An 11,168-nucleotide genomic window follows, 5' to 3' on the forward strand; every position below is an offset into this window, starting at 1 on the left:
CATGGCAAGAGAATCTCCCTGCCACGATCAGCTGAGCAGCAGTGGCAGGGAACTCCAAACCCCACCGCAAGTCAGTTGGCAGGAGGAATGCCCACTCCCTCCTGCTGTCATCCCTGAAAACCCCCTCCCCAATGTCTGTGACAGGAGAGATGCCCAATCACTCCTGCCGCAAACCCCAAAACAATCCCCAGCATGCCCGCCTCGTCAGAATGGCATGTCTTCTTCCCAGTGCATCCTGGGATGCACCAGGGAGAGGCCCAGGTACCTAAGGCCCCTCCCAAAGGAGGGGCTTTAGGCACCTGGGCCAACCAGAGTCTTTGGCCTCCTTCCCAGTGCATTCTGGGAGTGGCCTAAGACTCCAATTGTCCAGATCCCTAAGTCCATGCTCATGGGAGTGGCTTTAGGTATCTGGCCAATCGGAGTCTTAGGGAAGGGTGGCCCTGCTGGCCAGAAGGATTAGGCATCCCTCCAGCTGGCTTTGCTTGTAAAGGTATGGGGATGGGGTCTGTGTGGGCACAGGGGGGTCAGGGTTTCATGGGGTGGGGTCATTTGTTCAGTGGGTGCCAGCAAGAAGGAATGGGCATCCCTTCTGCAAGGGATTGTTTTGGGGTTTGCGGCAGGAGGGATTGGGCATCCCTCCTACCACTGACAGTATGGGGGGGGTTTGGGGGTGGTGGTGGGAGGGAATTGGCATCCCTCCTGCCGGTCGGCTTCTGGTGGGGTTGTCCTGCTGTGGCCACTCAGCTGATCGCAGCAGAGAAATTTCCTTGCTGTGATCAGTTTAGTTGCCGTGTCTATTAGAAATGTAGGTCAGCATTTTGCTGGCCTACACTGGAGACGGCTAGGATCGCTTAAGCTCACCTAAGGCCACTTATGGGTGAAACCATGCCCACACCCAGCCTTGGGCAAGCTTAAGCGTTCCTAGGTGCCTCTCTGCACCCTCAAAAGACATCTAGTGTAGGTGGCCTGCCTTGGGTTTTTTTTTAATTTTTAGAAAACATGCGTCCCAATTGCCTGGTTAGACAGCAGTAGGACACCTACAGCCGCCTATAATCAGGATATTGTTTATAGAATTTGGTACTTGGTGTTGACATAAGGCTAAATGACAGTACATGATACTGGAACTGATGCTTCTCTGCTTGAAAATTTTAGCTATATCCCAAGCCACAGGAAGTATCTGAATGCAGATACTGTATATGCATCCTTTAAGTCCAGAGAGCATAGCTAACCACCCCCCCCCCCCCCCCCCACACCTCTTTTTGATTCATGGGAATGGGGAAACCATCTTGAACTTTTGTCTGACCAGATCTATGTTCAGGGCCCTTAGATCTAGGATAGGATGAAATTTTCCTGTCTTTTTCATGACCAGAGAGTTATATTGGATTGGATTTATTAATCTGATATACCACTATTGACAAAAAATATTAAGTAGTATACAAAAGAAAACATATACAAAGCAATGATCATCCCTTCTCTTTCTCATGGTGGAATTGGTTTGATCATACTAGGCTGTAGAGTACAGAATTCCTTCATAAGCAGTCCCTAATGCTGAGAGGTTAATTTTAATGCTCTTGTTAGGCAATCTGGATCGAGTCATTTCAATTGCAGACTGTAACCCATCTGGACTATTTTCAGAACCCACTAAACTGAGGTTATAAGGGGCCACTCTGCAATGAAAAAAATTCAACTGTCCTTTAATACTATGCTCTCTTGAAGCCAGTAAAAACCTCATCTTTGTTATTGACTGAGGATCTGACTAGCACTTTTGGGCCCTCTGCTGTTATAGGCAACAGTAAGGTCCCTGAGTTATCTGGAAGGAACTTGAGGGGGGGGGGGATACCTATGCTGCTCTCTGCTATCCAATCCCCACTGGAGAGGCCCTAAATGCCACATCAAAAATATAATAGGTCACCCTGATCATGTATTTTCCACACTCCTGCTCTTTGGCTACTAGCTGGTGGAGTTTATTAGTTATCTCCCAGGGTAATGTGTCAATGAATTCCACCACACTGTGCACAACATTCTGTAAGTGCATGCTCTTTAAGAGCTGATAATAAACTATGTGGAAGATAAGCATAGTATTCTGAAATACCTTCCTAAAAAGCTCCAAGGTCCCAGGCTCACTGAGGAATGAGTTTTCATGATTCTTTTGAAAAGGGATTCAACCACCATGGAACGATTTGGAAGCTGTAGATTCTAAAATCTAGAGCATTCTGGGCTGTATACATACAGTTGACTTTGCTGTAAAGGAAGGATCTGAGGGAAGACCAAAGGAATCCTCATGTGAGAAAACCTCTGGTGTTTCCTCAGATACCCAGGAGCACTTCAAACTTGACTCACAGAAGAATTTGCCTGGAGAAGTTTGAGTCCCTGCCTATTGTGAACAACCAATCCCAGGACTGGGTCTATGTCCGAGGTACTGGAGACCTCTGGGGGATCAAGGCCTCGCTATTGGTATTAAAACACACCCTCCAGGATATGCTGTAGCATTTTCATTCTTATACATCAATATCCTCAATGCCATAACCTTTTGCCAAGCATTCTATGTCTTTGTAGGAGAACAATAATTCACCACCTAGTGGTATGTACTAATGTACAAATAATATTTTTGTAAAGCACTCTGGAATTAGTATCATGTTCCTCAAACTGGGCAGATCCGAGTTCTTACTCCTCCTAGATATACTAACAAACCGGTTAATACAAGCACTAAGAACAATAAAGATGAAAGCTTTATTATTTATAAGAAAGTATCATAACCAAGAATGAAAAGGAAAATAACCAAAATTTAAGTTATGTAACTTAGAATGAAGTTAGAAATAAACTTTCTTTAAAACACTTATCAGAAACTAAGTGGAGCAAACACACATGTCTTATGGCACACAATCAGGCCACCTGTTTTATTACCCAAAAGCAATTACCGAACTCATCTTATACAACCTGATAGTGAGGCAAGTCTTTTCTTTTGTGAAAGGCTAGTTGGTCTCAAGCTGGCCGTGCACACTCTGAAGTATAGACGAGTAGAGGAGTTCACAAGATAAATGATATAAAAATGGCTTTTACTGTGTCAAGAATTATGATAAGACACCATTTCAGAAGTTTAGATAGATGGTTGGTTGTGCCCTGTACAGTATGACCTACAAAAATATCTTTTGATGTCATTCTGGAAATTTTTTCTGAATTCTGGGTCACAGGTATTTTCCCTCTGAAGTGCAAGCCTTGGAAAAAAATCAAAGCAAACTTCATACTGTTTTGAAGCATCAATACACCTTTATATTCTGGAGCTCAGGAGGTGGAAACCAGAGCTACTCAATTCCAGTTCTTGAGACCCACAGGCAGGCCAGGTTTTCAGAATATCCACAATGAGTATGTATAAATGAGATCTATATACCAAGGAGACAGTACATGCAAATCTCTTCTGTCCTGTATATTCATTGTGGATATCCTGGCCTATCTGTGGACCTCAAGGGCCAGAATTTAGTAGAGAATGACACCGGGACAGGGCAGGGATGGGGAAAGAGCATAGAAAGATGGGGCGGGAATAGAGAAAGGGACAGGGACACATTTTGTCCCCATGCCATCCTCTAAAAACTTGAAACTAATATCTGTATGTAAAAACACAGAGAAACATGATGGCAGATAAAGGCCAAATGGCCCATCCAGTCTGCCCATCCACAGTAACCATTATCTCTTTCTCACTCCGAGAGATCCCACGTGCCTATCCCAGGCCCTTTTGAATTCAGATACAATCTAAGTCTCCACCATCTCTTCTGGGAGACTGTTCCATGCATCTACCACCCTTTCTGCACAAAAGTATTTCCTTATATTACTTTGGAGCCTCACCTCTTAACTTCATCCTATGTCCTCTCATTGCAGTTTCCTTTCAAATTAAAGAGACTTGACTCATGCGCATTTACATTACGTAGATATTTAACCGTCTCTATATCTCCCCTCTCCCGCCTTTCTTCCAAAGTATACAGATTGAGATCTTTAAGTCTGTCCCCATACGCCTTATGATGAAGACCAAATACCATTTTAGTAGCCTTCCTCTGGACCGATTCCATCCTTTTTATATCTCACCAAAGTCTTATACAGGGGCATTAATACCTCCTTTTTACTACTAGCCATGCCTCTCCCTATGCAACCTAGCATCCTTCTAGCTTTCGCCTTCACCTTTTCAACCTGTTTGGCCACCATAAGATCATCACATACAATCACACCCGTCCCGCTCTTCTGTCATGCACATAAGCTCTTCACTCCCTAATCTGTACCATTCCCTCGGGATTTGGCAGCCCAAATGCATGACCTTCCATTTCTTAGCATTAAATTTTAGCTACCAAATTTCAGACCACTCTTCAAGCTTCACCAGGTCTTTCTTCATGTTATTTACACCATCCGGCGTGTCTACTCTATTGCAGATTTTCATATTATCCGCAAAGAGGCAAATCTTACCCGACAACCCTTCAGCAATATCATCTATAAAAATGTTAAAAAGAACAAGCCCAAGAACAGAACCTTGAGGCACACCACTAGTAACATCCCTTTCACTCAGAGCAATCTCCATTGATCACTATCCTCTGTCACCTTCCACTCAACCAGTTCTTGACCCAGCCCATCACTTTGGGACCCATCCTGAGGGCACTCAGTTTTTTATTAGACATCTGTGTAGAACACTGTCAAAGGCTTTGCTAAAGTCTAAATATACCACATCTACCGCACATCCTTTATCCAATTCTCAGGTCATTCAGTCAAAGAAATTGATCAGATTTGTCTGACAAGACCTACCTCTAGTGAATCCATGTCGCTTCCGGTCCTGTAATCCACAGGATTCCAGAAACTTTAAAAGTGTTTTCATTAATTTGCTTACCTCAGAAGTCAGACTTTCCAACTTGTAATTCTCTACTTCTTCCTTACTTCCACTTTTGTGGAGAGGGAACACATCCACCCTTCGCCAGTCCTCTGGTACCACTCCTGACTCTAGAGACTCGTTGAAAAGGTCAGTCAGCGGAGCTACCAGAACTTCCCTAAGTTCCTTCAGCACCCTAGGATGTACACCATCCGGCCCCATTGCTTTGTCTACCTTTAATTTAGCTAGCTCCTCATCAATACAACCCTCTGAAAATTGATCAGGGTCTATTACTTCTCCATCCCTATTCACTTTTGTCTTCTGCGGTCCCGCTTCCAGCGCTTCAGCCATGAACACAGAACAGAAATATCTGTTAAGCAATTCAGCCCTTTCATTATCAGCTTCTACATATTCCTCCCCTTTACCTTTGAGTCTCACAATGCCACTTTTGCACTTCTTCCTATCACTAATATATCTAAAAAATGTCTTGTCTCCCCATTTTACCATGTCAGCTATTTTTTTCTTCCATTTTTATCTTTGCTTTCCTGATTATAAGACCAGATCTCTTAACTTTTCCAGATATTTCTGCCTGTCTTCCTCTTTCTACCATCTTTTGTAGTTTATGGAAGCTAACCTCTTTTTCCTTACCTTCTCAGCTACTACTTTTGAGAACCAAAATGGCATAAAAAAAAGTTTGTCACCCTTACAATCGCTCCTTTCAGTTTTGCCCACCGCATTTCCACTCCTTCCAGACATTCCTATCCAGACAATAATTCCTTGATGTAAACTCCCACCTGAACAACTTTCTACTGAATTCAATTAAAAAAACAACAACACTGCAGAAGCTGCTTTTGGATTTCAGTAAATTATTATTAAAAGACATCATTGGCAAATTTCCTGCAAAATGTTATGTATCTGATTTAAATAAGTTCTTGTTTTTTGAGCCTAAGTAACTGATAGAATTTGTTGAGTCAAAAGAAAAGTTGATGACCGTGCCAGATGATGGTGGACCATCCATTCAGCAGTAGGTTGTTCATTGCCGTTACTCTGAATTGTAACTTTTATTTTTCTTCCAAGTTTGGACATGTTTTATTTCTTTTCTTGATCTCCCATGATTGTGTAGTAGGCTAAATAAGAGTTTCATAATTTTTTTTTTTTTTAATAATTTTTATTTATAATGCAGCCAAAATCACAGCAAGAAACAAAAGTTGTAATACAAGGTTATACAAACACAGTGCAAACAGTCCAGGAATGGTAACGGTAAACAATCAGGATGAATCAGCAAGGCCATGCCCGTCAACAGAATACCCACAGGAAGCAAGGGTATAAGAGTAAATCTTGCAGCGGACTCTAGGTAACAGCCAATGATAGGGCGGATACCCCCTGGAGAACTAACTAAGGCTACAATAATAATTTTATAGTAGAAAGAACCCCCCCCCCCCCCCACACACACACACATCCATTCCAACAGGCAGCAGCCAGCCAGGCATACCATACTAGCCGCACCATTTAATCCTTCCTTATCCCCGCACATACCCCCATCCATACACACACCAAGCACACCAGCTTGAAAGTAGGTAGACAGTATGGCACCCCCGAGATCCAGCCAATCAAGATCTACACTCCCACAGCATCAGAGAGAGAAGAGCCATCGGCTCAGTTGTGATGATGGGATGTGTGTATACTGTATGTATTTGTATTGCAAGACCTTGCTTGTATATCAAGTTAAAATTTAATAAAATATTTTGCTTCTTACAAAACACTTGCAAACCAAAAAAAAAAAGTTTCATAATTTCTCTTTGTATGTTACTATATATAATCTTTTGATCTGTATCAAGTTGTGAAGTGCTTGTAAATAAATTTAAAATCTTATAAAAGAAGAAAAAAAAAAAAAAGAGACATCATTGGTGTCTTGTCTGCTATCGCCAATGCCCTTCTATCATGTGCCCAGCTGCTCAAGTATCTTACTGTTACTGATATTGAGGACCATTTTCCTGTTCATCCACTATTCAGTTTAGGTTCTCTTCTACATCCTTGTCTTGAATGAAATGGTGTGGTAGCTATGTTAGTCCACTTTCAAAGGTAATATATAGAAATAATACAAAAAACAAAGGAAATAAGGTAATATCTTTTTTATTGGACTAACTCAATGCATTTTATGAGATTTTGAAGATAACCCTTCTTCTTCAGATCAAAAATAAGCAAATGCTGACAAATATAAGTAAAACATGAAATCATATGAGATCCGTCACATGTTCATCTTCCAATGTGGTATAAGTGCAAAGAGGGTTGTTATATTGGTGAAACAGGCCAGATGCTAATCAATTTACATAGATATCATATTAAAAATTGGAATACCAACCAGGATGGCACCTCTGTCGGATACTTTGGAAAATCTGACCACTGATTTTATGGTAAGAATACTAAAAGGGAACTTTTAAGACAATCCAAGAATGTAAGACCTTTGAAATTAAAATGATGGAATATTTTGATACCTACCAGACAGGACTAGAGAATGACACAGTGACTGTTACCCACAGCGAGCCACGGGTAACCCGCAGGAATGAGGCAAAAAAAAGATTGGTATCTGCCGGAACGGGGACAAGGCCATTCACTTCCCCGTGGAGCAGTGAATGGCCTTGTCCCTGCAGTAAAGTACCTGCTGTGTGTTGACTCCCTTCCCATTCCCAGTAAGCAGTCTTCTCACGATTGCATGGTCCAGCAGCCCCCTCCATCCCGATCGCTGAGGTCCATGCATCTCTTCCCCTCATCGGGCCATCTTCCTCCTTCCCTTCCCCTCACCTTCGCTTCTCAGAGTTTTCTCTCTGAACGACCCAGACGCCACAGCCTTCTCATAAGTCACGCGTGACTGTCCTCCTCTCATGAGAGCCGCCCAGGAAGAAACAGGAAGTTGCAACATAGGAGAAGCTTCGGGGTCATTGCACGCAACCTGTGAGAAGGCTTTGCATCCAGGCTGCTCGGAGAGTGATGGGCGGGAAGGGAGATGGTCTGATGAGGGGAAGAGGTCAAGTGGTGCCGAAGGGGAGGGGAGTGACGAACAGATGCTGAAGGGAAATGGGGAAGAGAGAGAAGGGAGCAGATGCTGCTTGAAAGTGTGAAGGGAGAGGGGAGCAGAAGCGAGAGAGGAACAGATGCTGGAAGGAAGTGGAGAGGAGAGAAGAGAAGACGCAGAAGTGGAGAGGAGAGAAGAGAAGACGCTGAAGTGGAGAGACAGGGAGGAGCAGATGCTGGATGAAAGCGGGGATGGGGAGAGAGGAACAGACACCAAAGGGAAATGGGGAGGAGAGAGGAGGGAGCAGACACTGCATGGAATTAGGGAGGGAGAGGGGAGCAGACGCTGAATAGACATGGGGAGGAGAGATAGAGAGAACAGATGCTGGAAGGAAGTGGAGAAGGGAACAGACGCTGAAGGGAAGTGGGGAGGAGAGAGAGAGGGGAGCCCATACTGGATGGAAGGAGGGGATAAAGAAAAAAGGGCACATGCTGGATTAGGGGAAGAGGATAGAGTTAGTGAGATACTGGAAGGGGTGAGGGAAAGAGGTGGCAAGCTGAAGGTAGACACAATGAAAAGGAAATTGAGGACTGGAAAGTAAGAAAGTAGAAAAGAGGTAGAAAACAAATTGAGAAGAGCAGAAAAGGAAGGGAAAGGAGAGATACCAGAACACTGGGCGAGGGGGAGTTGACAGATACCAGATCTGAAGGGATGAAAGGAGGAGAGAGATGCTAAAAACCACCTGGGAGAGGGCGTGAGAGATGGAAGGGAAGAAAACAGAGATGCCAGACCATGGGAGGGAACGGAGGGAAGAAGATGGTTGCCAGACCAATTGGGGGGGGGGGGGGGAAAGGGAGAGGCAGTTTCTGGTAGAGGCATACAAATAGAGCACATGCAATATAGAAGAGGCAGAGAGAAGGCAGACAGTGAATGGAAGGAAGAGATGAGAAAATGAGGAAGACCTCGAGTGAGATTGTGAGGAACCATCCACCGCCTGGAGAGAGTGACAAAGGTTTGAAGTGACTTGAATTGAAGCAGAGAGATATGTCCCATGACTTTAAACCGATAGGGTGTGGGACTCTGAGATGAAGATGTGCAAATGGAGTGATGTACATCATCAACACCATCACCCAAAAGGCATAACACTTGACGAGCAGAAGTGCACTGTAGAGGCCAAAGCCAGTCTGAAGGGCTAGACTTTGCACTGGAAATGTTGAGAACCAATGTGGAAGTGAAGATAATTTCTGTGACGAAGAACTGTCATCATTACCATCAGGAATTTTGTAAAGATATGAAGGCAGGTACGAAGGATATGTGAGTGTTGGTCTCTTTTAGATCTAGAGAGCATAGCCAATCACCTTTTCCAGCAGAGATAGAAAGGTTCCCAGAAAGACCATGCAAAACTTCTTCAATAAGTATTTGTTGAGGCTCCGGAGGTCTAGAAAGGCCAAAGGCCTCTGGTCTTTTTTGGTATTACTTAGAACCCTCCATCCTTTCTCTAGCAGAGGAACAGTTTGTACTGAGTTTAGCTGGAGAAGGTCTGAGGGTTCTTGGTGAAGGAAGGTCTTCTGAACGAAGATGAAATGAGACTCTTTGGTTTGGAGAATTTCTGAGCAAGCGTAGGGCATAGCCCTGAGTGACCCACTGATCCATTGTGATAACAGTCCAATGTTGATGGAAGTAGAGCAACGTGCCTCCAATGGGGAGATTGAGAGGAAAAAGCAGAAACATGTTGGCAATGCTCTCTAAAAAGGAGTCAAAAGGACAACTGCTGTGTGGACTGAAGTTGAGATTGTGATTTTGTGTGACAGCAGAAGACAAACATAAGTAGGGATGGAGATGAGGTAGACCTTGATCGATTTTCAGAGGATTGAGTTTGTGAGGAACTAGCTAAACTAAAAGGTGGACAAAGCGATGAGACTGGATAGTGTATAGCCGAGGATACTGAAGAAACTTAGAGAGGTTCTGGTGGCTCCACCAGCTGACCTTTTCAATGCTTATCTAGAATCAGGAGTGGTACCAGAGGACTGGAGAAGGATGGATATGGTCCTGCTCCATAAAAGTAGAAGTAAGGAAGTAGGGTAAATTAATAGAAACACTTTTAAAACAGAGAATAGTGATATTTCTGGAATGTAGTGAATTACAGGACAAGAGGCAACATGGATTCACTAAAGACAGGTCTTATCAGACTATGTGACCGGGAATTCAATAGAAGGAGTGTGCTTGATGTTGTGTATTTAGATTTTAGCAAAGCCTTTGACAGTGTTCCACACAGGCATCTAATAAATAAACAGGATGGGCCCCAAAGTGATGAACTTGTGCAGGAACTAGTTGAATGGAAGGTGACAGAGGGTAGTGGCCAATGGAGATCTGAGGAAAGGGATATTTACCAATGGTGTGCCTCAAGGTTCAGTTGTTGGGCCTGTTCTTTTTAACATTCTGTAAGCGATATTGATGAAGTGCTGTCAGGTAAGATTTGCCTCTTTGTGGATGATACCAAAATCTGCCATAGAGTAGACATCCCTGATTGTGTGGATAACATGAGGAAGGACCTAGTGAAGCTTGAAGAAAGGTCTGATATTTGGCAGCTAAGATTTAATGCTAAGAAATGCTAAGAAATTTGGGCTGCAAAAACCCAAGGAAATGGTACAGTTTTAGGGGGCGAAGAACTTTTGTGTACGAAAGAAGAGCGGGACTTAGGTGTGTTAGTATGTGATCTAAAGGTGCCCAAATAGGTTGAAAAGGCAATGACGAAAGCTAGAAGGATGTTAGAGTGCATAGGGAGAGGTATGGCCAGTAGAAAAAAGGAGGTATTGATGCCTCTGTATATTCAGAATATTGTATACCTCATTCAGAATATTGTATACATTTTTGGAGACCACACCTTCAAAAAGATATAAATAGGATGAAGTTGGTCCAGAGGAAGGCTACGCACAAATGATGTTGAAGTTGAGTTTTGTCAAATCCTAGACATTTGAATTCTATACATTGTGTCTATATTTTTAGGAACTACCTGGCCTGAAAGGGGTTTCTCTCAGTTCTTAAATAAGATATATTTCATTACTTTATGCAAAGGAATCTTAATGCATTCGTTTGGTGGTGCTCAAAGTCAAAAAGTTCAAATAATTCAGAGCAAGGCTCCTACTCTGTTTCCATTCTGATGAGTAAAGCTTGCCCCATAGGCCTTACAAAGCCAGTAAAAGATAAACTTTCTGGTGGAGACTTGCATTTTTGAGGAGAAGGGGAAGGATCTGAAGGTATATCATAGGATCTTTCTGCTGAGTAGTCTGGCAAGTCCTTCTCTGAATGGTC

Source organism: Geotrypetes seraphini, chromosome 3, assembly GCF_902459505.1.
Source record: "Geotrypetes seraphini chromosome 3, aGeoSer1.1, whole genome shotgun sequence".
Taxonomy (NCBI): Eukaryota; Metazoa; Chordata; class Amphibia; order Gymnophiona; family Dermophiidae; genus Geotrypetes; species Geotrypetes seraphini.